The following is a 24,207-nucleotide window of genomic DNA, read 5'->3' on the forward strand; positions in this document are numbered from 1 at the left end:
TTTGTGTGTTGGGAGAAAAGCCGAACGCGAATTCTGCCGTGCTCCTACATTAGATGAGCGCCAACGGCCATACCATGATGAATACACCGGTTCTCGTCCGATCACCGAAGTTAAGCATCATCGGGCCCGGCTAGTACTTGGATGGGTGACCGCCTGGGAAACCCGGGTGCTGTTGGCTCCCTTACTGTTTTTTTTTTTGTTATGTCGCCAGCCCAATTTTCAAACTACCTTTCTGTTGTGACAAAGATGCTTCCTTAAGCCTTTTAAACTACTGTAATGGAACGAAAATGCAGTAATTAACGCAGTTTGAGGGAGAATGTGCTAACCAAGTTTGCCAAGAAGACTTTGAAAACGACAAAACAGTACGAATCGGAAGGTGATTTCTGAAATACGTCACCGCCTATTGTTGTGTAGGAGTGTAGAGTTACAAATTTGATTTGTAACCACGAATTTATTCCTTAGTCGTCTCGTCTCGTCTCGTCTCGTCTCGTCCCGCAGACGTTTGTCGTGCTTGCGCTGTCATATGGACCACGACCCGAGCGGCAGCGAGCGGCAGTCGAGCAAAGTCGGGACAAGTCGGGACGGGGACAGGGACAGGGATAGGAATGGTGCGAATGCACTGCAAACTACGCAGACACCTGGTGTGAGGCGAGGCGAGGCGAGGCGAGGAACCCCACATAGCTACCAGTGGGCCCTCCAGCACGACACTGCCACACCCCGCACAGGCCCTCCGCTGAACACCAGGGAAAAGATGCGTCCTCCGCTAGTGTCGAAGGCTGCACGCGCCCAGCGAATGACAGGGGGTGCAACGAGCAGCAGTGCGTCTAACACACGCGGCGGTGCGCCCGCCAATTCGGCCGTCACTCTGCTGGGACGCCGGGCGTGCCTCCCCGCGCCGTCCTCGAGGAACTGGCGGTTGCGGAAGGAAGCGCTTTCGTCAAATGCGGCCGAAAACTAACATTTTGTGTGTTGGGAGAAAAGCCGAACGCGAATTCTGCCGTGCTCCTACATTAGATGAGCGCCAACGGCCATACCATGATGAATACACCGGTTCTCGTCCGATCACCTAAGTTAAGCATCATCGGGCCCGGCTAGTACTTGGATGGGTGACCGCCTGGGAAACCCGGGTGCTGTTGGCTCCCTCACTGTTTTTTTTTTTTGTTATGTCGCCAGCCCAATTTTCAAACTACCTTTCTGTTGTGACAAAGATGCTTCCTTAAGCCTTTTAAACTACTGTAATGGAACGAAAATGCAGTAATTAACGCAGTTTGAGGGAGAATGTGCTAACCAAGTTTGCCAAGAAGACTTTGAAAACGACAAAACAATACGAATCGGCAGGTGATTTCTGAAATACGTCACCGCCTATTGTTGTGTAGGTGTGTTGAGTTCCAAATTTGATTTGTAACCACGAACTTATTCCTTAGTCGTCTCGTCTCGTCTCGTCTCGTCCCGCAGACGTTTGTCGTGCTTGCGCTGTCATATGGACCACGACCCGAGCGGCAGCGAGCGGCAGTCGAGCAAAGTCGGGACAAGTCGGGACGGGGACAGGGACAGGGATAGGAATGGTGCGAATGCACTGCAAACTACGCAGACACCTGGTGTGAGGCGAGGCGAGGCGAGGCGAGGAAGCCCACATCGCTACCAGTGGGCCCTCCAGCACGACACTGCCACACCCCGCACAGGCCCTCCGCTGAACACCAAGGACAAGATGCGTCCTCCGCTAGTGTCGAAGGCTGCACGCGCCCAGCGAATGACAGGGGGTGCAACGAGCAGCAGTGCGTCTCACACACGCGGCGGTGCGCCCGCCAATTCGGCCGTCACTCTGCTGGGACGCCGGGCGCGCCTCCCCGCGCCGTCCTCGAGGAACTGGCGGTTGCGGAAGGAAGCGCTTTCGTCAAATGCGGCCGAAAACTAACATTTTGTGTGTTGGGAGAAAAGCCGAACGCGAATTCTGCCGTGCTCCTACATTAGATGAGCGCCAACGGCCATACCATGATGAATACACCGGTTCTCGTCCGATCACCGAAGTTAAGCATCATCGGGCCCGGCTAGTACTTGGATGGGTGACCACCTGGGAAACCCGGGTGCTGTTGGCTCCCTTCCTGTTTTTTTTTTTGTTATGTCGCCAGCCCAATTTTCAAACTACCTTTCTGTTGTGACAAAGATGCTTCCTTAAGCCTTTTAAACTACTGTAATGGTACGAAAATGCAGTAATTAACTCAGTTTGAGGGAGAATGTGCTAACCAAGTTTGCCAAGAAGACTTTGAAAACGACAAAACAGTACGAATCGGAAGGTGATTTCTGAAATACGTCACCGCCTATTGTTGTGTAGGAGTGTAGAGTTCCAAATTTGATTTGTAACCACGAATTTATTCCTTAGTCGTCTCGTCTCGTCTCGTCTCGTCTCGTCCCGCAGACGTTTGTCGTGCTTGCGCTGTCATATGGACCACGACCCGAGCGGCAGCGAGCGGCAGTCGAGCAAAGTCGGGACAAGTCGGGACGGGGACAGGGACAGGGATAGGAATGGTGCGAATGCACTGCAAACTACGCAGACACCTGGTGTGAGGCGAGGCGAGGCGAGGCGTGGCGAGGCGAGGAAGCCCACATCGCTACCAGTGGGCCCTCCAGCACGACACTGCCACACCCCGCACAGGCCCTCCGCTGAACACCAGGGAAAAGATGCGTCCTCCGCTAGTGTCGAAGGCTGCACGCGCCCAGCGAATGACAGGGGGTGCAACGAGCAGCAGTGCGTCTAACACACGCGGCGGTGCGCCCGCCAATTCGGCCGTCACTCTGCTGGGACGCCGGGCGTGCCTCCCCGCGCCGTCCTCGAGGAACTGGCGGTTGCGGAAGGAAGCGCTTTCGTCAAATGCGGCCGAAAACTAACATTTTGTGTGTTGGGAGAAAAGCCGAACGCGAATTCTGCCGTGCTCCTACATTAGATGAGCGCCAACGGCCATACCATGATGAATACACCGGTTCTCGTCCGATCACCGAAGTTAAGCATCATCGGGCCCGGCTAGTACTTGGATGGGTGACCGCCTGGGAAACCCGGGTGCTGTTGGCTCCCTTACTGTTTTTTTTTTTGTTATGTCGCCAGCCCAATTTTCAAACTACCTTTCTGTTGTGACAAAGATGCTTCCTTAAGCCTTTTAAACTACTGTAATGGAACGAAAATGCAGTAATTAACGCAGTTTGAGGGAGAATGTGCTAACCAAGTTTGCCAAGAAGACTTTGAAAACGACAAAACAATACGAATCGGCAGGTGATTTCTGAAATACGTCACCGCCTATTGTTGTGTAGGTGTGTTGAGTTCCAAATTTGATTTGTAACCACGAACTTATTCCTTAGTCGTCTCGTCTCGTCTCGTCTCGTCCCGCAGACGTTTGTCGTGCTTGCGCTGTCATATGGACCACGACCCGAGCGGCAGCGAGCGGCAGTCGAGCAAAGTCGGCACAAGTCGGGACGGGGACAGGGACAGGGATAGGAATGGTGCGAATGCACTGCAAACTACGCAGACACCTGGTGTGAGGCGAGGCGAGGCGAGGCGAGGCGAGGCGAGGAAGCCCACATCGCTACCAGTGGGCCCTCCAGCACGACACTGCCACACCCCGCACAGGCCCTCCGCTGAACACCAAGGACAAGATGCGTCCTCCGCTAGTGTCGAAGGCTGCACGCGCCCAGCGAATGACAGGGGGTGCAACGAGCAGCAGTGCGTCTCACACACGCGGCGGTGCGCCCGCCAATTCGGCCGTCACTCTGCTGGGACGCCGGGCGCGCCTCCCCGCGCCGTCCTCGAGGAACTGGCGGTTGCGGAAGGAAGCGCTTTCGTCAAATGCGGCCGAAAACTAACATTTTGTGTGTTGGGAGAAAAGCCGAACGCGAATTCTGCCGTGCTCCTACATTAGATGAGCGCCAACGGCCATACCATGATGAATACACCGGTTCTCGTCCGATCACCGAAGTTAAGCATCATCGGGCCCGGCTAGTACTTGGATGGGTGACCGCCTGGAAAACCCGGGTGCTGCTGGCTCCCTTCCTGTTTTTCTTTTGTTATGTCGCCAGCCCAATTTTCAAACTACCTTTCTGTTGTGACAAAGATGCTTCCTTAAGCCTTTTAAACTACTGTAATGGTACGAAAATGCAGTAATTAACTCAGTTTGAGGGAGAATGTGCTAACCAAGTTTGCCAAGAAGACTTTGAAAACGACAAAACAGTACGAATCGGAAGGTGATTTCTGAAATACGTCACCGCCTATTGTTGTGTAGGAGTGTAGAGTTACAAATTTGATTTGTAACCACGAATTTATTCCTTAGTCGTCTCGTCTCGTCTCGTCTCGTCTCGTCCCGCAGACGTTTGTCGTGCTTGCGCTGTCATATGGACCACGACCCGAGCGGCAGCGAGCGGCAGTCGAGCAAAGTCGGCACAAGTCGGGACGGGGACAGGGACAGGGATAGGAATGGTGCGAATGCACTGCAAACTACGCAGACACCTGGTGTGAGGCGAGGCGAGGCGAGGCGAGGCGAGGCGAGGAAGCCCACATCGCTACCAGTGGGCCCTCCAGCACGACACTGCCACACCCCGCACAGGCCCTCCGCTGGACACCAAGGACAAGATGCGTCCTCCGCTAGTGTCGAAGGCTGCACGCGCCCAGCGAATGACAGGGGGTGCAACGAGCAGCAGTGCGTCTCACACACGCGGCGGTGCGCCCGCCAATTCGGCCGTCACTCTGCTGGGACGCCGGGCGCGCCTCCCCGCGCCGTCCTCGAGGAACTGGCGGTTGCGGAAGGAAGCGCTTTCGTCAAATGCGGCCGAAAACTAACATTTTGTGTGTTGGGAGAAAAGCCGAACGCGAATTCTGCCGTGCTCCTACATTAGATGAGCGCCAACGGCCATACCATGATGAATACACCGGTTCTCGTCCGATCACCGAAGTTAAGCATCATCGTGCCCGGCTAGTACTTGGATGGGTGACCGCCTGGGAAACCCGGGTGCTGTTGGCTCCCTTCCTGTTTTTTTTTTTTGTTATGTCGCCAGCCCAATTTTCAAACTACCTTTCTGTTGTGACAAAGATGCTTCCTTAAGCCTTTTAAACTACTGTAATGGTACGAAAATGCAGTAATTAACGCAGTTTGAGGGAGAATGTGCTAACCAAGTTTGCCAAGAAGACTTTGAAAACGACAAAACAATACGAATCGGCAGGTGATTTCTGAAATACGTCACCGCCTATTGTTGTGTAGGTGTGTTGAGTTCCAAATTTGATTTGTAACCACGAACTTATTCCTTAGTCGTCTCGTCTCGTCTCGTCTCGTCCCGCAGACGTTTGTCGTGCTTGCGCTGTCATATGGACCACGACCCGAGCGGCAGCGAGCGGCAGTCGAGCAAAGTCGGCACAAGTCGGGACGGGGACAGGGACAGGGATAGGAATGGTGCGAATGCACTGCAAACTACGCAGACACCTGGTGTGAGGCGAGGCGAGGCGAGGCGAGGCGAGGCGAGGCGAGGAAGCCCACATCGCTACCAGTGGGCCCTCCAGCACGACACTGCCACACCCCGCACAGGCCCTCCGCTGAACACCAAGGACAAGATGCGTCCTCCGCTAGTGTCGAAGGCTGCACGCGCCCAGCGAATGACAGGGGGTGCAACGAGCAGCAGTGCGTCTCACACACGCGGCGGTGCGCCCGCCAATTCGGCCGTCACTCTGCTGGGACGCCGGGCGCGCCTCCCCGCGCCGTCCTCGAGGAACTGGCGGTTGCGGAAGGAAGCGCTTTCGTCAAATGCGGCCGAAAACTAACATTTTGTGTGTTGGGAGAAAAGCCGAACGCGAATTCTGCCGTGCTCCTACATTAGATGAGCGCCAACGGCCATACCATGATGAATACACCGGTTCTCGTCCGATCACCGAAGTTAAGCATCATCGGGCCCGGCTAGTACTTGGATGGGTGACCGCCTGGGAAACCCGGGTGCTGTTGGCTCCCTTCCTGTTTTTTTTTTTTGTTATGTCGCCAGCCCAATTTTCAAACTACCTTTCTGTTGTGACAAAGATGCTTCCTTAAGCCTTTTAAACTACTGTAATGGTACGAAAATGCAGTAATTAACTCAGTTTGAGGGAGAATGTGCTAACCAAGTTTGCCAAGAAGACTTTGAAAACGACAAAACAGTACGAATCGGAAGGTGATTTCTGAAATACGTCACCGCCTATTGTTGTGTAGGAGTGTAGAGTTCCAAATTTGATTTGTAACCACGAATTTATTCCTTAGTCGTCTCGTCTCGTCTCGTCTCGTCTCGTCCCGCAGACGTTTGTCGTGCTTGCGCTGTCATATGGACCACGACCCGAGCGGCAGCGAGCGGCAGTCGAGCAAAGTCGGCACAAGTCGGGACGGGGACAGGGACAGGGATAGGAATGGTGCGAATGCACTGCAAACTACGCAGACACCTGGTGTGAGGCGAGGCGAGGCGAGGCGAGGCGAGGCGAGGCGAGGAAGCCCACATCGCTACCAGTGGGCCCTCCAGCACGACACTGCCACACCCCGCACAGGCCCTCCGCTGAACACCAAGGACAAGATGCGTCCTCCGCTAGTGTCGAAGGCTGCACGCGCCCAGCGAATGACAGGGGGTGCAACGAGCAGCAGTGCGTCTCACACACGCGGCGGTGCGCCCGCCAATTCGGCCGTCACTCTGCTGGGACGCCGGGCGCGCCTCCCCGCGCCGTCCTCGAGGAACTGGCGGTTGCGGAAGGAAGCGCTTTCGTCAAATGCGGCCGAAAACTAACATTTTGTGTGTTGGGAGAAAAGCCGAACGCGAATTCTGCCGTGCTCCTACATTAGATGAGCGCCAACGGCCATACCATGATGAATACACCGGTTCTCGTCCGATCACCGAAGTTAAGCATCATCGGGCCCGGCTAGTACTTGGATGGGTGACCGCCTGGGAAACCCGGGTGCTGTTGGCTCCCTTCCTGTTTTTTTTTTTTTGTTATGTCGCCAGCCCAATTTTCAAACTACCTTTCTGTTGTGACAAAGATGCTTCCTTAAGCCTTTTAAACTACTGTAATGGTACGAAAATGCAGTAATTAACTCAGTTTGAGGGAGAATGTGCTAACCAAGTTTGCCAAGAAGACTTTGAAAACGACAAAACAGTACGAATCGGAAGGTGATTTCTGAAATACGTCACCGCCTATTGTTGTGTAGGAGTGTAGAGTTACAAATTTGATTTGTAACCACGAATTTATTCCTTAGTCGTCTCGTCTCGTCTCGTCTCGTCTCGTCCCGCAGACGTTTGTCGTGCTTGCGCTGTCATATGGACCACGACCCGAGCGGCAGCGAGCGGCAGTCGAGCAAAGTCGGCACAAGTCGGGACGGGGACAGGGACAGGGATAGGAATGGTGCGAATGCACTGCAAACTACGCAGACACCTGGTGTGAGGCGAGGCGAGGCGAGGCGAGGCGAGGCGAGGCGAGGAAGCCCACATCGCTACCAGTGGGCCCTCCAGCACGACACTGCCACACCCCGCACAGGCCCTCCGCTGAACACCAAGGACAAGATGCGTCCTCCGCTAGTGTCGAAGGCTGCACGCGCCCAGCGAATGACAGGGGGTGCAACGAGCAGCAGTGCGTCTCACACACGCGGCGGTGCGCCCGCCAATTCGGCCGTCACTCTGCTGGGACGCCGGGCGCGCCTCCCCGCGCCGTCCTCGAGGAACTGGCGGTTGCGGAAGGAAGCGCTTTCGTCAAATGCGGCCGAAAACTAACATTTTGTGTGTTGGGAGAAAAGCCGAACGCGAATTCTGCCGTGCTCCTACATTAGATGAGCGCCAACGGCCATACCATGATGAATACACCGGTTCTCGTCCGATCACCGAAGTTAAGCATCATCGGGCCCGGCTAGTACTTGGATGGGTGACCGCCTGGGAAACCCGGGTGCTGTTGGCTCCCTTCCTGTTTTTTTTTTTTGTTATGTCGCCAGCCCAATTTTCAAACTACCTTTCTGTTGTGACAAAGATGCTTCCTTAAGCCTTTTAAACTACTGTAATGGTACGAAAATGCAGTAATTAACTCAGTTTGAGGGAGAATGTGCTAACCAAGTTTGCCAAGAAGACTTTGAAAACGACAAAACAGTACGAATCGGAAGGTGATTTCTGAAATACGTCACCGCCTATTGTTGTGTAGGAGTGTAGAGTTCCAAATTTGATTTGTAACCACGAATTTATTCCTTAGTCGTCTCGTCTCGTCTCGTCTCGTCTCGTCCCGCAGACGTTTGTCGTGCTTGCGCTGTCATATGGACCACGACCCGAGCGGCAGCGAGCGGCAGTCGAGCAAAGTCGGCACAAGTCGGGACGGGGACAGGGACAGGGATAGGAATGGTGCGAATGCACTGCAAACTACGCAGACACCTGGTGTGAGGCGAGGCGAGGCGAGGCGAGGCGAGGCGAGGCGAGGAAGCCCACATCGCTACCAGTGGGCCCTCCAGCACGACACTGCCACACCCCGCACAGGCCCTCCGCTGAACACCAAGGACAAGATGCGTCCTCCGCTAGTGTCGAAGGCTGCACGCGCCCAGCGAATGACAGGGGGTGCAACGAGCAGCAGTGCGTCTCACACACGCGGCGGTGCGCCCGCCAATTCGGCCGTCACTCTGCTGGGACGCCGGGCGCGCCTCCCCGCGCCGTCCTCGAGGAACTGGCGGTTGCGGAAGGAAGCGCTTTCGTCAAATGCGGCCGAAAACTAACATTTTGTGTGTTGGGAGAAAAGCCGAACGCGAATTCTGCCGTGCTCCTACATTAGATGAGCGCCAACGGCCATACCATGATGAATACACCGGTTCTCGTCCGATCACCGAAGTTAAGCATCATCGGGCCCGGCTAGTACTTGGATGGGTGACCGCCTGGGAAACCCGGGTGCTGTTGGCTCCCTTCCTGTTTTTTTTTTTTTGTTATGTCGCCAGCCCAATTTTCAAACTACCTTTCTGTTGTGACAAAGATGCTTCCTTAAGCCTTTTAAACTACTGTAATGGTACGAAAATGCAGTAATTAACTCAGTTTGAGGGAGAATGTGCTAACCAAGTTTGCCAAGAAGACTTTGAAAACGACAAAACAGTACGAATCGGAAGGTGATTTCTGAAATACGTCACCGCCTATTGTTGTGTAGGAGTGTAGAGTTACAAATTTGATTTGTAACCACGAATTTATTCCTTAGTCGTCTCGTCTCGTCTCGTCTCGTCTCGTCCCGCAGACGTTTGTCGTGCTTGCGCTGTCATATGGACCACGACCCGAGCGGCAGCGAGCGGCAGTCGAGCAAAGTCGGCACAAGTCGGGACGGGGACAGGGACAGGGATAGGAATGGTGCGAATGCACTGCAAACTACGCAGACACCTGGTGTGAGGCGAGGCGAGGCGAGGCGAGGCGAGGCGAGGAAGCCCACATCGCTACCAGTGGGCCCTCCAGCACGACACTGCCACACCCCGCACAGGCCCTCCGCTGAACACCAAGGACAAGATGCGTCCTCCGCTAGTGTCGAAGGCTGCACGCGCCCAGCGAATGACAGGGGGTGCAACGAGCAGCAGTGCGTCTCACACACGCGGCGGTGCGCCCGCCAATTCGGCCGTCACTCTGCTGGGACGCCGGGCGCGCCTCCCCGCGCCGTCCTCGAGGAACTGGCGGTTGCGGAAGGAAGCGCTTTCGTCAAATGCGGCCGAAAACTAACATTTTGTGTGTTGGGAGAAAAGCCGAACGCGAATTCTGCCGTGCTCCTACATTAGATGAGCGCCAACGGCCATACCATGATGAATACACCGGTTCTCGTCCGATCACCGAAGTTAAGCATCATCGTGCCCGGCTAGTACTTGGATGGGTGACCGCCTGGGAAACCCGGGTGCTGTTGGCTCCCTTCCTGTTTTTTTTTTTTGTTATGTCGCCAGCCCAATTTTCAAACTACCTTTCTGTTGTGACAAAGATGCTTCCTTAAGCCTTTTAAACTACTGTAATGGTACGAAAATGCAGTAATTAACGCAGTTTGAGGGAGAATGTGCTAACCAAGTTTGCCAAGAAGACTTTGAAAACGACAAAACAATACGAATCGGCAGGTGATTTCTGAAATACGTCACCGCCTATTGTTGTGTAGGTGTGTTGAGTTCCAAATTTGATTTGTAACCACGAACTTATTCCTTAGTCGTCTCGTCTCGTCTCGTCTCGTCCCGCAGACGTTTGTCGTGCTTGCGCTGTCATATGGACCACGACCCGAGCGGCAGCGAGCGGCAGTCGAGCAAAGTCGGCACAAGTCGGGACGGGGACAGGGACAGGGATAGGAATGGTGCGAATGCACTGCAAACTACGCAGACACCTGGTGTGAGGCGAGGCGAGGCGAGGCGAGGCGAGGCGAGGCGAGGAAGCCCACATCGCTACCAGTGGGCCCTCCAGCACGACACTGCCACACCCCGCACAGGCCCTCCGCTGAACACCAAGGACAAGATGCGTCCTCCGCTAGTGTCGAAGGCTGCACGCGCCCAGCGAATGACAGGGGGTGCAACGAGCAGCAGTGCGTCTCACACACGCGGCGGTGCGCCCGCCAATTCGGCCGTCACTCTGCTGGGACGCCGGGCGCGCCTCCCCGCGCCGTCCTCGAGGAACTGGCGGTTGCGGAAGGAAGCGCTTTCGTCAAATGCGGCCGAAAACTAACATTTTGTGTGTTGGGAGAAAAGCCGAACGCGAATTCTGCCGTGCTCCTACATTAGATGAGCGCCAACGGCCATACCATGATGAATACACCGGTTCTCGTCCGATCACCGAAGTTAAGCATCATCGGGCCCGGCTAGTACTTGGATGGGTGACCGCCTGGGAAACCCGGGTGCTGTTGGCTCCCTTCCTGTTTTTTTTTTTTGTTATGTCGCCAGCCCAATTTTCAAACTACCTTTCTGTTGTGACAAAGATGCTTCCTTAAGCCTTTTAAACTACTGTAATGGTACGAAAATGCAGTAATTAACTCAGTTTGAGGGAGAATGTGCTAACCAAGTTTGCCAAGAAGACTTTGAAAACGACAAAACAGTACGAATCGGAAGGTGATTTCTGAAATACGTCACCGCCTATTGTTGTGTAGGAGTGTAGAGTTCCAAATTTGATTTGTAACCACGAATTTATTCCTTAGTCGTCTCGTCTCGTCTCGTCTCGTCTCGTCCCGCAGACGTTTGTCGTGCTTGCGCTGTCATATGGACCACGACCCGAGCGGCAGCGAGCGGCAGTCGAGCAAAGTCGGGACAAGTCGGGACGGGGACAGGGACAGGGATAGGAATGGTGCGAATGCACTGCAAACTACGCAGACACCTGGTGTGAGGCGAGGCGAGGCGAGGCGTGGCGAGGCGAGGAAGCCCACATCGCTACCAGTGGGCCCTCCAGCACGACACTGCCACACCCCGCACAGGCCCTCCGCTGAACACCAGGGAAAAGATGCGTCCTCCGCTAGTGTCGAAGGCTGCACGCGCCCAGCGAATGACAGGGGGTGCAACGAGCAGCAGTGCGTCTAACACACGCGGCGGTGCGCCCGCCAATTCGGCCGTCACTCTGCTGGGACGCCTGGCGTGCCTCACCGCGCCGTCCTCGAGGAACTGGCGGTTGCGGAAGGAAGCGCTTTCGTCAAATGCGGCCGAAAACTAACATTTTGTGTGTTGGGAGAAAAGCCGAACGCGAATTCTGCCGTGCTCCTACATTAGATGAGCGCCAACGGCCATACCATGATGAATACACCGGTTCTCGTCCGATCACCGAAGTTAAGCATCATCGGGCCCGGCTAGTACTTGGATGGGTGACCGCCTGGGAAACCCGGGTGCTGTTGGCTCCCTTACTGTTTTTTTTTTTTTGTTATGTCGCCAGCCCAATTTTCAAACTACCTTTCTGTTGTGACAAAGATGCTTCCTTAAGCCTTTTAAACTACTGTAATGGAACGAAAATGCAGTAATTAACGCAGTTTGAGGGAGAATGTGCTAACCAAGTTTGCCAAGAAGACTTTGAAAACGACAAAACAATACGAATCGGCAGGTGATTTCTGAAATACGTCACCGCCTTTTGTTGTGTAGGTGTGTTGAGTTCCAAATTTGATTTGTAACCACGAACTTATTCCTTAGTCGTCTCGTCTCGTCTCGTCTCGTCCCGCAGACGTTTGCCGTGCTTGCGCTGTCATATGGACCACGACCCGAGCGGCAGCGAGCGGCAGTCGAGCAAAGTCGGGACAAGTCGGGACGGGGACAGGGACAGGGATAGGAATGGTGCGAATGCACTGCAAACTACGCAGACACCTGGTGTGAGGCGAGGCGAGGCGAGGCGAGGAAGCCCACATCGCTACCAGTGGGCCCTCCAGCACGACACTGCCACACCCCGCACAGGCCCTCCGCTGAACACCAAGGACAAGATGCGTCCTCCGCTAGTGTCGAAGGCTGCACGCGCCCAGCGAATGACAGGGGGTGCAACGAGCAGCAGTGCGTCTCACACACGCGGCGGTGCGCCCGCCAATTCGGCCGTCACTCTGCTGGGACGCCGGGCGCGCCTCCCCGCGCCGTCCTCGAGGAACTGGCGGTTGCGGAAGGAAGCGCTTTCGTCAAATGCGGCCGAAAACTAACATTTTGTGTGTTGGGAGAAAAGCCGAACGCGAATTCTGCCGTGCTCCTACATTAGATGAGCGCCAACGGCCATACCATGATGAATACACCGGTTCTCGTCCGATCACCGAAGTTAAGCATCATCGGGCCCGGCTAGTACTTGGATGGGTGACCACCTGGGAAACCCGGGTGCTGTTGGCTCCCTTCCTGTTTTTTTTTTGTTATGTCGCCAGCCCAATTTTCAAACTACCTTTCTGTTGTGACAAAGATGCTTCCTTAAGCCTTTTAAACTACTGTAATGGTACGAAAATGCAGTAATTAACTCAGTTTGAGGGAGAATGTGCTAACCAAGTTTGCCAAGAAGACTTTGAAAACGACAAAACAGTACGAATCGGAAGGTGATTTCTGAAATACGTCACCGCCTATTGTTGTGTAGGAGTGTAGAGTTCCAAATTTGATTTGTAACCACGAATTTATTCCTTAGTCGTCTCGTCTCGTCTCGTCTCGTCTCGTACCGCAGACGTTTGTCGTGCTTGCGCTGTCATATGGACCACGACCCGAGCGGCAGCGAGCGGCAGTCGAGCAAAGTCGGGACAAGTCGGGACGGGGACAGGGACAGGGATAGGAATGGTGCGAATGCACTGCAAACTACGCAGACACCTGGTGTGAGGCGAGGCGAGGCGAGGCGTGGCGAGGCGAGGAAGCCCACATCGCTACCAGTGGGCCCTCCAGCACGACACTGCCACACCCCGCACAGGCCCTCCGCTGAACACCAAGGACAAGATGCGTCCTCCGCTAGTGTCGAAGGCTGCACGCGCCCAGCGAATGACAGGGGGTGCAACGAGCAGCAGTGCGTCTCACACACGCGGCGGTGCGCCCGCCAATTCGGCCGTCACTCTGCTGGGACGCCGGGCGCGCCTCCCCGCGCCGTCCTCGAGGAACTGGCGGTTGCGGAAGGAAGCGCTTTCGTCAAATGCGGCCGAAAACTAACATTTTGTGTGTTGGGAGAAAAGCCGAACGCGAATTCTGCCGTGCTCCTACATTAGATGAGCGCCAACGGCCATACCATGATGAATACACCGGTTCTCGTCCGATCACCGAAGTTAAGCATCATCGTGCCCGGCTAGTACTTGGATGGGTGACCGCCTGGGAAACCCGGGTGCTGTTGGCTCCCTTCCTGTTTTTTTTTTTTTTGTTATGTCGCCAGCCCAATTTTCAAACTACCTTTCTGTTGTGACAAAGATGCTTCCTTAAGCCTTTTAAACTACTGTAATGGTACGAAAATGCAGTAATTAACTCAGTTTGAGGGAGAATGTGCTAACCAAGTTTGCCAAGAAGACTTTGAAAACGACAAAACAGTACGAATCGGAAGGTGATTTCTGAAATACGTCACCGCCTATTGTTGTGTAGGAGTGTAGAGTTCCAAATTTGATTTGTAACCACGAATTTATTCCTTAGTCGTCTCGTCTCGTCTCGTCTCGTCTCGTCCCGCAGACGTTTGTCGTGCTTGCGCTGTCATATGGACCACGACCCGAGCGGCAGCGAGCGGCAGTCGAGCAAAGTCGGCACAAGTCGGGACGGGGACAGGGACAGGGATAGGAATGGTGCGAATGCACTGCAAACTACGCAGACACCTGGTGTGAGGCGAGGCGAGGCGAGGCGAGGCGAGGCGAGGCGAGGAAGCCCACATCGCTACCAGTGGGCCCTCCAGCACGACACTGCCACACCCCGCACAGGCCCTCCGCTGAACACCAAGGACAAGATGCGTCCTCCGCTAGTGTCGAAGGCTGCACGCGCCCAGCGAATGACAGGGGGTGCAACGAGCAGCAGTGCGTCTCACACACGCGGCGGTGCGCCCGCCAATTCGGCCGTCACTCTGCTGGGACGCCGGGCGCGCCTCCCCGCGCCGTCCTCGAGGAACTGGCGGTTGCGGAAGGAAGCGCTTTCGTCAAATGCGGCCGAAAACTAACATTTTGTGTGTTGGGAGAAAAGCCGAACGCGAATTCTGCCGTGCTCCTACATTAGATGAGCGCCAACGGCCATACCATGATGAATACACCGGTTCTCGTCCGATCACCGAAGTTAAGCATCATCGTGCCCGGCTAGTACTTGGATGGGTGACCGCCTGGGAAACCCGGGTGCTGTTGGCTCCCTTCCTGTTTTTTTTTTTTGTTATGTCGCCAGCCCAATTTTCAAACTACCTTTCTGTTGTGACAAAGATGCTTCCTTAAGCCTTTTAAACTACTGTAATGGTACGAAAATGCAGTAATTAACGCAGTTTGAGGGAGAATGTGCTAACCAAGTTTGCCAAGAAGACTTTGAAAACGACAAAACAATACGAATCGGCAGGTGATTTCTGAAATACGTCACCGCCTATTGTTGTGTAGGTGTGTTGAGTTCCAAATTTGATTTGTAACCACGAACTTATTCCTTAGTCGTCTCGTCTCGTCTCGTCTCGTCCCGCAGACGTTTGTCGTGCTTGCGCTGTCATATGGACCACGACCCGAGCGGCAGCGAGCGGCAGTCGAGCAAAGTCGGCACAAGTCGGGACGGGGACAGGGACAGGGATAGGAATGGTGCGAATGCACTGCAAACTACGCAGACACCTGGTGTGAGGCGAGGCGAGGCGAGGCGAGGCGAGGCGAGGCGAGGAAGCCCACATCGCTACCAGTGGGCCCTCCAGCACGACACTGCCACACCCCGCACAGGCCCTCCGCTGAACACCAAGGACAAGATGCGTCCTCCGCTAGTGTCGAAGGCTGCACGCGCCCAGCGAATGACAGGGGGTGCAACGAGCAGCAGTGCGTCTCACACACGCGGCGGTGCGCCCGCCAATTCGGCCGTCACTCTGCTGGGACGCCGGGCGCGCCTCCCCGCGCCGTCCTCGAGGAACTGGCGGTTGCGGAAGGAAGCGCTTTCGTCAAATGCGGCCGAAAACTAACATTTTGTGTGTTGGGAGAAAAGCCGAACGCGAATTCTGCCGTGCTCCTACATTAGATGAGCGCCAACGGCCATACCATGATGAATACACCGGTTCTCGTCCGATCACCGAAGTTAAGCATCATCGGGCCCGGCTAGTACTTGGATGGGTGACCGCCTGGGAAACCCGGGTGCTGTTGGCTCCCTTCCTGTTTTTTTTTTTTGTTATGTCGCCAGCCCAATTTTCAAACTACCTTTCTGTTGTGACAAAGATGCTTCCTTAAGCCTTTTAAACTACTGTAATGGTACGAAAATGCAGTAATTAACTCAGTTTGAGGGAGAATGTGCTAACCAAGTTTGCCAAGAAGACTTTGAAAACGACAAAACAGTACGAATCGGAAGGTGATTTCTGAAATACGTCACCGCCTATTGTTGTGTAGGAGTGTAGAGTTCCAAATTTGATTTGTAACCACGAATTTATTCCTTAGTCGTCTCGTCTCGTCTCGTCTCGTCTCGTCCCGCAGACGTTTGTCGTGCTTGCGCTGTCATATGGACCACGACCCGAGCGGCAGCGAGCGGCAGTCGAGCAAAGTCGGCACAAGTCGGGACGGGGACAGGGACAGGGATAGGAATGGTGCGAATGCACTGCAAACTACGCAGACACCTGGTGTGAGGCGAGGCGAGGCGAGGCGAGGAAGCCCACATCGCTACCAGTGGGCCCTCCAGCACGACACTGCCACACCCCGCACAGGCCCTCCGCTGAACACCAAGGACAAGATGCGTCCTCCGCTAGTGTCGAAGGCTGCACGCGCCCAGCGAATGACAGGGGGTGCAACGAGCAGCAGTGCGTCTCACACACGCGGCGGTGCGCCCGCCAATTCGGCCGTCACTCTGCTGGGACGCCGGGCGCGCCTCCCCGCGCCGTCCTCGAGGAACTGGCGGTTGCGGAAGGAAGCGCTTTCGTCAAATGCGGCCGAAAACTAACATTTTGTGTGTTGGGAGAAAAGCCGAACGCGAATTCTGCCGTGCTCCTACATTAGATGAGCGCCAACGGCCATACCATGATGAATACACCGGTTCTCGTCCGATCACCGAAGTTAAGCATCATCGGGCCCGGCTAGTACTTGGATGGGTGACCACCTGGGAAACCCGGGTGCTGTTGGCTCCCTTCCTGTTTTTTTTTTGTTATGTCGCCAGCCCAATTTTCAAACTACCTTTCTGTTGTGACAAAGATGCTTCCTTAAGCCTTTTAAACTACTGTAATGGTACGAAAATGCAGTAATTAACTCAGTTTGAGGGAGAATGTGCTAACCAAGTTTGCCAAGAAGACTTTGAAAACGACAAAACAGTACGAATCGGAAGGTGATTTCTGAAATACGTCACCGCCTATTGTTGTGTAGGAGTGTAGAGTTCCAAATTTGATTTGTAACCACGAATTTATTCCTTAGTCGTCTCGTCTCGTCTCGTCTCGTCTCGTACCGCAGACGTTTGTCGTGCTTGCGCTGTCATATGGACCACGACCCGAGCGGCAGCGAGCGGCAGTCGAGCAAAGTCGGGACAAGTCGGGACGGGGACAGGGACAGGGATAGGAATGGTGCGAATGCACTGCAAACTACGCAGACACCTGGTGTGAGGCGAGGCGAGGCGAGGCGTGGCGAGGCGAGGAAGCCCACATCGCTACCAGTGGGCCCTCCAGCACGACACTGCCACACCCCGCACAGGCCCTCCGCTGAACACCAAGGACAAGATGCGTCCTCCGCTAGTGTCGAAGGCTGCACGCGCCCAGCGAATGACAGGGGGTGCAACGAGCAGCAGTGCGTCTCACACACGCGGCGGTGCGCCCGCCAATTCGGCCGTCACTCTGCTGGGACGCCGGGCGCGCCTCCCCGCGCCGTCCTCGAGGAACTGGCGGTTGCGGAAGGAAGCGCTTTCGTCAAATGCGGCCGAAAACTAACATTTTGTGTGTTGGGAGAAAAGCCGAACGCGAATTCTGCCGTGCTCCTACATTAGATGAGCGCCAACGGCCATACCATGATGAATACACCGGTTCTCGTCCGATCACCGAAGTTAAGCATCATCGTGCCCGGCTAGTACTTGGATGGGTGACCGCCTGGGAAACCCGGGTGCTGTTGGCTCCCTTCCTGTTTTTTTTTTTTTTGTTATGTCGCCAGCCCAATTTTCAAACTACCTTTCTGTTGTGACAAAGATGCTTCCTTAAGCCTTTTAAACTACTGTAATGGTACGAAAATGCAGTAATTAACTCAGTTTGAGGGAGAATGTGCTAACCAAGTTTGCCAAGAAGACTTTGAAAACGACAAAACAGTACGAATCGGAAGGTGATTTCTGAAATACGTCACCGCCTATTGTTGTGTAGGAGTGTAGAGTTCCAAATTTGATTTGTAACCACGAATTTATTCCTTAGTCGTCTCGTCTCGTCTCGTCTCGTCTCGTCCCGCAGACGTTTGTCGTGCTTGCGCTGTCATATGGACCACGACCCGAGCGGCAGCGAGCGGCAGTCGAGCAAAGTCGGCACAAGTCGGGACGGGGACAGGGACAGGGATAGGAATGGTGCGAATGCACTGCAAACTACGCAGACACCTGGTGTGAGGCGAGGCGAGGCGAGGCGAGGCGAGGCGAGGCGAGGAAGCCCACATCGCTACCAGTGGGCCCTCCAGCACGACACTGCCACACCCCGCACAGGCCCTCCGCTGAACACCAAGGACAAGATGCGTCCTCCGCTAGTGTCGAAGGCTGCACGCGCCCAGCGAATGACAGGGGGTGCAACGAGCAGCAGTGCGTCTCACACACGCGGCGGTGCGCCCGCCAATTCGGCCGTCACTCTGCTGGGACGCCGGGCGCGCCTCCCCGCGCCGTCCTCGAGGAACTGGCGGTTGCGGAAGGAAGCGCTTTCGTCAAATGCGGCCGAAAACTAACATTTTGTGTGTTGGGAGAAAAGCCGAACGCGAATTCTGCCGTGCTCCTACATTAGATGAGCGCCAACGGCCATACCATGATGAATACACCGGTTCTCGTCCGATCACCGAAGTTAAGCATCATCGGGCCCGGCTAGTACTTGGATGGGTGACCACCTGGGAAACCCGGGTGCTGTTGGCTCCCTTCCTGTTTTTTTTTTGTTATGTCGCCAGCCCAATTTTCAAACTACCTTTCTGTTGTGACAAAGATGCTTCCTTAAGCCTTTTAAACTACTGTAATGGTACGAAAATGCAGTAATTAACTCAGTTTGAGGGAGAATGTGCTAACCAAGTTTGCCAAGAAGACTTTGAAAACGACAAAACAGTACGAATCGGAAGGTGATTTCTGAAATACGTCACCGCCTATTGTTGTGTAGGAGTGTAGAGTTCCAAATTTGATTTGTAACCACGAATTTATTCCTTAGTCGTCTCGTCTCGTCTCGTCTCGTCTCGTCCCGCAGACGTTTGTCGTGCTTGCGCTGTCATATGGACCACGACCCGAGCGGCAGCGAGCGGCAGTCGAGCAAAGTCGGGACAAGTCGGGACGGGGACAGGGACAGGGATAGGAATGGTGCGAATGCACTGCAAACTACGCAGACACCTGGTGTGAGGCGAGGCGAGGCGAGGCGTGGCGAGGCGAGGAAGCCCACATCGCTACCAGTGGGCCCTCCAGCACGACACTGCCACACCCCGCACAGGCCCTCCGCTGAACACCAGGGAAAAGATGCGTCCTCCGCTAGTGTCGAAGGCTGCACGCGCCCAGCGAATGACAGGGGGTGCAACGAGCAGCAGTGCGTCTAACACACGCGGCGGTGCGCCCGCCAATTCGGCCGTCACTCTGCTGGGACGCCGGGCGTGCCTCCCCGCGCCGTCCTCGAGGAACTGGCGGTTGCGGAAGGAAGCGCTTTCGTCAAATGCGGCCGAAAACTAACATTTTGTGTGTTGGGAGAAAAGCCGAACGCGAATTCTGCCGTGCTCCTACATTAGATGAGCGCCAACGGCCATACCATGATGAATACACCGGTTCTCGTCCGATCACCGAAGTTAAGCATCATCGGGCCCGGCTAGTACTTGGATGGGTGACCGCCTGGGAAACCCGGGTGCTGTTGGCTCCCTTACTGTTTTTTTTTTTTGTTATGTCGCCAGCCCAATTTTCAAACTACCTTTCTGTTGTGACAAAGATGCTTCCTTAAGCCTTTTAAACTACTGTAATGGAACGAAAATGCAGTAATTAACGCAGTTTGAGGGAGAATGTGCTAACCAAGTTTGCCAAGAAGACTTTGAAAACGACAAAACAATACGAATCGGCAGGTGATTTCTGAAATACGTCACCGCCTATTGTTGTGTAGGTGTGTTGAGTTCCAAATTTGATTTGTAACCACGAACTTATTCCTTAGTCGTCTCGTCTCGTCTCGTCTCGTCCCGCAGACGTTTGTCGTGCTTGCGCTGTCATATGGACCACGACCCGAGCGGCAGCGAGCGGCAGTCGAGCAAAGTCGGGACAAGTCGGGACGGGGACAGGGACAGGGATAGGAATGGTGCGAATGCACTGCAAACTACGCAGACACCTGGTGTGAGGCGAGGCGAGGCGAGGCGAGGCGAGGCGAGGAAGCCCACATCGCTACCAGTGGGCCCTCCAGCACGACACTGCCACACCCCGCACAGGCCCTCCGCTGAACACCAAGGACAAGATGCGTCCTCCGCTAGTGTCGAAGGCTGCACGCGCCCAGCGAATGACAGGGGGTGCAACGAGCAGCAGTGCGTCTCACACACGCGGCGGTGCGCCCGCCAATTCGGCCGTCACTCTGCTGGGACGCCGGGCGCGCCTCCCCGCGCCGTCCTCGAGGAACTGGCGGTTGCGGAAGGAAGCGCTTTCGTCAAATGCGGCCGAAAACTAACATTTTGTGTGTTGGGAGAAAAGCCGAACGCGAATTCTGCCGTGCTCCTACATTAGATGAGCGCCAACGGCCATACCATGATGAATACACCGGTTCTCGTCCGATCACCGAAGTTAAGCATCATCGGGCCCGGCTAGTACTTGGATGGGTGACCGCCTGGAAAACCCGGGTGCTGCTGGCTCCCTTCCTGTTTTTCTTTTGTTATGTCGCCAGCCCAATTTTCAAACTACCTTTCTGTTGTGACAAAGATGCTTCCTTAAGCCTTGTAAACTACTGTAATGGTACGAAAATGCAGTAATTAACTCAGTTTGAGGGAGAATGTGCTAACCAAGTTTGCCAAGAAGACTTTGAAAACGACAAAACAGTACGAATCGGAAGGTGATTTCTGAAATACGTCACCGCCTATTGTTGTGTAGGAGTGTAGAGTTACAAATTTGATTTGTAACCACGAATTTATTCCTTAGTCGTCTCGTCTCGTCTCGTCTCGTCTCGTCTCGTCCCGCAGACGTTTGTCGTGCTTGCGCTGTCATATGGACCACGACCCGAGCGGCAGCGAGCGGCAGTCGAGCAAAGTCGGCACAAGTCGGGACGGGGACAGGGACAGGGATAGGAATGGTGCGAATGCACTGCAAACTACGCAGACACCTGGTGTGAGGCGAGGCGAGGCGAGGCGAGGCGAGGCGAGGCGAGGAAGCCCACATCGCTACCAGTGGGCCCTCCAGCACGACACTGCCACACCCCGCACAGGCCCTCCGCTGAACACCAAGGACAAGATGCGTCCTCCGCTAGTGTCGAAGGCTGCACGCGCCCAGCGAATGACAGGGGGTGCAACGAGCAGCAGTGCGTCTCACACACGCGGCGGTGCGCCCGCCAATTCGGCCGTCACTCTGCTGGGACGCCGGGCGCGCCTCCCCGCGCCGTCCTCGAGGAACTGGCGGTTGCGGAAGGAAGCGCTTTCGTCAAATGCGGCCGAAAACTAACATTTTGTGTGTTGGGAGAAAAGCCGAACGCGAATTCTGCCGTGCTCCTACATTAGACGAGCGCCAACGGCCATACCATGATGAATACACCGGTTCTCGTCCGATCACCGAAGTTAAGCATCATCGTGCCCGGCTAGTACTTGGATGGGTGACCGCCTGGGAAACCCGGGTGCTGTTGGCTCCCTTCCTGTTTTTTTTTTTTGTTATGTCGCCAGCCCAATTTTCAAACTACCTTTCTGTTGTGACAAAGATGCTTCCTTAAGCCTTTTAAACTACTGTAATGGTACGAAAATGCAGTAATTAACTCAGTTTGAGGGAGAATGTGCTAACCAAGTTTGCCAAGAAGACTTTGAAAACGACAAAACAGTACGAATCGGAAGGTGATTTCTGAAATACGTCACCGCCTATTGTTGTGTAGGAGTGTAGAGTTCCAAATTTGATTTGTAACCACGAATTTATTCCTTAGTCGTCTCGTCTCGTCTCGTCTCGTCTCGTCCCGCAGACGTTTGTCGTGCTTGCGCTGTCATATGGACCACGACCCGAGCGGCAGCGAGCGGCAGTCGAGCAAAGTCGGCACAAGTCGGGACGGGGACAGGGACAGGGATAGGAATGGTGCGAATGCACTGCAAACTACGCAGACACCTGGTGTGAGGCGAGGCGAGGCGAGGCGAGGCGAGGCGAGGCGAGGAAGCCCACATCGCTACCAGTGGGCCCTCCAGCACGACACTGCCACACCCCGCACAGGCCCTCCGCTGAACACCAAGGACAAGATGCGTCCTCCGCTAGTGTCGAAGGCTGCACGCGCCCAGCGAATGACAGGGGGTGCAACGAGCAGCAGTGCGTCTCACACACGCGGCGGTGCGCCCGCCAATTCGGCCGTCACTCTGCTGGGACGCCGGGCGCGCCTCCCCGCGCCGTCCTCGAGGAACTGGCGGTTGCGGAAGGAAGCGCTTTCGTCAAATGCGGCCGAAAACTAACATTTTGTGTGTTGGGAGAAAAGCCGAACGCGAATTCTGCCGTGCTCCTACATTAGATGAGCGCCAACGGCCATACCATGATGAATACACCGGTTCTCGTCCGATCACCGAAGTTAAGCATCATCGGGCCCGGCTAGTACTTGGATGGGTGACCGCCTGGGAAACCCGGGTGCTGTTGGCTCCCTTCCTGTTTTTTTTTTTTGTTATGTCGCCAGCCCAATTTTCAAACTACCTTTCTGTTGTGACAAAGATGCTTCCTTAAGCCTTTTAAACTACTGTAATGGTACGAAAATGCAGTAATTAACTCAGTTTGAGGGAGAATGTGCTAACCAAGTTTGCCAAGAAGACTTTGAAAACGACAAAACAGTACGAATCGGCAGGTGATTTCTGAAATACGTCACCGCCTATTGTTGTGTAGGAGTGTAGAGTTCCAAATTTGATTTGTAACCACGAATTTATTCCTTAGTCGTCTCGTCTCGTCTCGTCTCGTCTCGTCCCGCAGACGTTTGTCGTGCTTGCGCTGTCATATGGACCACGACCCGAGCGGCAGCGAGCGGCAGTCGAGCAAAGTCGGGACAAGTCGGGACGGGGACAGGGACAGGGATAGGAATGGTGCGAATGCACTGCAAACTACGCAGACACCTGGTGTGAGGCGAGGCGAGGCGAGGCGAGGCGAGGCGAGGCGAGGAAGCCCACATCGCTACCAGTGGGCCCTCCAGCACGACACTGCCACACCCCGCACAGGCCCTCCGCTGAACACCAAGGACAAGATGCGTCCTCCGCTAGTGTCGAAGGCTGCACGCGCCCAGCGAATGACAGGGGGTGCAACGAGCAGCAGTGCGTCTCACACACGCGGCGGTGCGCCCGCCAATTCGGCCGTCACTCTGCTGGGACGCCGGGCGCGCCTCCCCGCGCCGTCCTCGAGGAACTGGCGGTTGCGGAAGGAAGCGCTTTCGTCAAATGCGGCCGAAAACTAACATTTTGTGTGTTGGGAGAAAAGCCGAACGCGAATTCTGCCGTGCTCCTACATTAGATGAGCGCCAACGGCCATACCATGATGAATACACCGGTTCTCGTCCGATCACCGAAGTTAAGCATCATCGTGCCCGGCTAGTACTTGGATGGGTGACCGCCTGGGAAACCCGGGTGCTGTTGGCTCCCTTCCTGTTTTTTTTTTTTTGTTATGTCGCCAGCCCAATTTTCAAACTACCTTTCTGTTGTGACAAAGATGCTTCCTTAAGCCTTTTAAACTACTGTAATGGTACGAAAATGCAGTAATTAACTCAGTTTGAGGGAGAATGTGCTAACCAAGTTTGCCAAGAAGACTTTGAAAACGACAAAACAGTACGAATCGGAAGGTGATTTCTGAAATACGTCACCGCCTATTGTTGTGTAGGAGTGTAGAGTTCCAAATTTGATTTGTAACCACGAATTTATTCCTTAGTCGTCTCGTCTCGTCTCGTCTCGTCTCGTCCCGCAGACGTTTGTCGTGCTTGCGCTGTCATATGGACCACGACCCGAGCGGCAGCGAGCGGCAGTCGAGCAAAGTCGGCACAAGTCGGGACGGGGACAGGGACAGGGATAGGAATGGTGCGAATGCACTGCAAACTACGCAGACACCTGGTGTGAGGCGAGGCGAGGCGAGGCGAGGCGAGGCGAGGCGAGGAAGCCCACATCGCTACCAGTGGGCCCTCCAGCACGACACTGCCACACCCCGCACAGGCCCTCCGCTGAACACCAAGGACAAGATGCGTCCTCCGCTAGTGTCGAAGGCTGCACGCGCCCAGCGAATGACAGGGGGTGCAACGAGCAGCAGTGCGTCTCACACACGCGGCGGTGCGCCCGCCAATTCGGCCGTCACTCTGCTGGGACGCCGGGCG

General features: G+C 55.0%; 25 non-coding genes across 25 annotated transcripts; all 25 read left to right on the forward strand.

Moving 5' to 3' along the window:
• The first annotated feature begins 59 nt into the window (after nucleotides 1–59).
• LOC126160977 (5S ribosomal RNA) lies at nucleotides 60–178 on the forward strand. The gene has a single exon (XR_007534656.1). It is a non-coding gene; the product is annotated as a 5S ribosomal RNA (ribosomal RNA).
• An 842-nt stretch (nucleotides 179–1,020) lies between these two features.
• LOC126161013 (5S ribosomal RNA) lies at nucleotides 1,021–1,139 on the forward strand. The gene has a single exon (XR_007534690.1). It is a non-coding gene; the product is annotated as a 5S ribosomal RNA (ribosomal RNA).
• An 838-nt stretch (nucleotides 1,140–1,977) lies between these two features.
• Nucleotides 1,978–2,096, forward strand: LOC126161160 (5S ribosomal RNA). The gene has a single exon (XR_007534827.1). It is a non-coding gene; the product is annotated as a 5S ribosomal RNA (ribosomal RNA).
• Nucleotides 2,097–2,948: 852 nt separating this feature from the next.
• LOC126160978 (5S ribosomal RNA) lies at nucleotides 2,949–3,067 on the forward strand. The gene has a single exon (XR_007534657.1). It is a non-coding gene; the product is annotated as a 5S ribosomal RNA (ribosomal RNA).
• An 847-nt stretch (nucleotides 3,068–3,914) lies between these two features.
• On the forward strand, nucleotides 3,915–4,033 carry LOC126161124 (5S ribosomal RNA). Its single transcript, XR_007534793.1, has one exon. It is a non-coding gene; the product is annotated as a 5S ribosomal RNA (ribosomal RNA).
• Nucleotides 4,034–4,884: 851 nt separating this feature from the next.
• Nucleotides 4,885–5,003, forward strand: LOC126161083 (5S ribosomal RNA). Its single transcript, XR_007534754.1, has one exon. It is a non-coding gene; the product is annotated as a 5S ribosomal RNA (ribosomal RNA).
• An 853-nt stretch (nucleotides 5,004–5,856) lies between these two features.
• Nucleotides 5,857–5,975, forward strand: LOC126160979 (5S ribosomal RNA). Its single transcript, XR_007534658.1, has one exon. It is a non-coding gene; the product is annotated as a 5S ribosomal RNA (ribosomal RNA).
• Nucleotides 5,976–6,833: 858 nt separating this feature from the next.
• Nucleotides 6,834–6,952, forward strand: LOC126160980 (5S ribosomal RNA). The gene has a single exon (XR_007534659.1). It is a non-coding gene; the product is annotated as a 5S ribosomal RNA (ribosomal RNA).
• An 859-nt stretch (nucleotides 6,953–7,811) lies between these two features.
• On the forward strand, nucleotides 7,812–7,930 carry LOC126160981 (5S ribosomal RNA). The gene has a single exon (XR_007534660.1). It is a non-coding gene; the product is annotated as a 5S ribosomal RNA (ribosomal RNA).
• An 858-nt stretch (nucleotides 7,931–8,788) lies between these two features.
• Nucleotides 8,789–8,907, forward strand: LOC126160983 (5S ribosomal RNA). Its single transcript, XR_007534662.1, has one exon. It is a non-coding gene; the product is annotated as a 5S ribosomal RNA (ribosomal RNA).
• An 854-nt stretch (nucleotides 8,908–9,761) lies between these two features.
• LOC126161085 (5S ribosomal RNA) lies at nucleotides 9,762–9,880 on the forward strand. The gene has a single exon (XR_007534756.1). It is a non-coding gene; the product is annotated as a 5S ribosomal RNA (ribosomal RNA).
• An 853-nt stretch (nucleotides 9,881–10,733) lies between these two features.
• Nucleotides 10,734–10,852, forward strand: LOC126160985 (5S ribosomal RNA). Its single transcript, XR_007534663.1, has one exon. It is a non-coding gene; the product is annotated as a 5S ribosomal RNA (ribosomal RNA).
• Nucleotides 10,853–11,705: 853 nt separating this feature from the next.
• LOC126160986 (5S ribosomal RNA) lies at nucleotides 11,706–11,824 on the forward strand. Its single transcript, XR_007534664.1, has one exon. It is a non-coding gene; the product is annotated as a 5S ribosomal RNA (ribosomal RNA).
• An 839-nt stretch (nucleotides 11,825–12,663) lies between these two features.
• LOC126161172 (5S ribosomal RNA) lies at nucleotides 12,664–12,782 on the forward strand. Its single transcript, XR_007534838.1, has one exon. It is a non-coding gene; the product is annotated as a 5S ribosomal RNA (ribosomal RNA).
• An 851-nt stretch (nucleotides 12,783–13,633) lies between these two features.
• On the forward strand, nucleotides 13,634–13,752 carry LOC126161086 (5S ribosomal RNA). Its single transcript, XR_007534757.1, has one exon. It is a non-coding gene; the product is annotated as a 5S ribosomal RNA (ribosomal RNA).
• Nucleotides 13,753–14,612: 860 nt separating this feature from the next.
• LOC126161087 (5S ribosomal RNA) lies at nucleotides 14,613–14,731 on the forward strand. The gene has a single exon (XR_007534758.1). It is a non-coding gene; the product is annotated as a 5S ribosomal RNA (ribosomal RNA).
• Nucleotides 14,732–15,584: 853 nt separating this feature from the next.
• On the forward strand, nucleotides 15,585–15,703 carry LOC126160987 (5S ribosomal RNA). Its single transcript, XR_007534665.1, has one exon. It is a non-coding gene; the product is annotated as a 5S ribosomal RNA (ribosomal RNA).
• An 843-nt stretch (nucleotides 15,704–16,546) lies between these two features.
• LOC126161185 (5S ribosomal RNA) lies at nucleotides 16,547–16,665 on the forward strand. The gene has a single exon (XR_007534849.1). It is a non-coding gene; the product is annotated as a 5S ribosomal RNA (ribosomal RNA).
• An 851-nt stretch (nucleotides 16,666–17,516) lies between these two features.
• On the forward strand, nucleotides 17,517–17,635 carry LOC126161088 (5S ribosomal RNA). The gene has a single exon (XR_007534759.1). It is a non-coding gene; the product is annotated as a 5S ribosomal RNA (ribosomal RNA).
• An 860-nt stretch (nucleotides 17,636–18,495) lies between these two features.
• LOC126161193 (5S ribosomal RNA) lies at nucleotides 18,496–18,614 on the forward strand. The gene has a single exon (XR_007534854.1). It is a non-coding gene; the product is annotated as a 5S ribosomal RNA (ribosomal RNA).
• An 851-nt stretch (nucleotides 18,615–19,465) lies between these two features.
• Nucleotides 19,466–19,584, forward strand: LOC126160988 (5S ribosomal RNA). Its single transcript, XR_007534666.1, has one exon. It is a non-coding gene; the product is annotated as a 5S ribosomal RNA (ribosomal RNA).
• An 848-nt stretch (nucleotides 19,585–20,432) lies between these two features.
• LOC126161126 (5S ribosomal RNA) lies at nucleotides 20,433–20,551 on the forward strand. Its single transcript, XR_007534795.1, has one exon. It is a non-coding gene; the product is annotated as a 5S ribosomal RNA (ribosomal RNA).
• Nucleotides 20,552–21,412: 861 nt separating this feature from the next.
• On the forward strand, nucleotides 21,413–21,531 carry LOC126161089 (5S ribosomal RNA). The gene has a single exon (XR_007534760.1). It is a non-coding gene; the product is annotated as a 5S ribosomal RNA (ribosomal RNA).
• Nucleotides 21,532–22,389: 858 nt separating this feature from the next.
• LOC126160989 (5S ribosomal RNA) lies at nucleotides 22,390–22,508 on the forward strand. Its single transcript, XR_007534667.1, has one exon. It is a non-coding gene; the product is annotated as a 5S ribosomal RNA (ribosomal RNA).
• An 858-nt stretch (nucleotides 22,509–23,366) lies between these two features.
• On the forward strand, nucleotides 23,367–23,485 carry LOC126161091 (5S ribosomal RNA). The gene has a single exon (XR_007534762.1). It is a non-coding gene; the product is annotated as a 5S ribosomal RNA (ribosomal RNA).
• Nucleotides 23,486–24,207: the final 722 nt, after the last annotated feature.

This window comes from Schistocerca cancellata, unplaced genomic scaffold (genome assembly GCF_023864275.1).
Source record: "Schistocerca cancellata isolate TAMUIC-IGC-003103 unplaced genomic scaffold, iqSchCanc2.1 HiC_scaffold_1170, whole genome shotgun sequence".
NCBI lineage: Eukaryota > Metazoa > Arthropoda > Insecta > Orthoptera > Acrididae > Schistocerca > Schistocerca cancellata.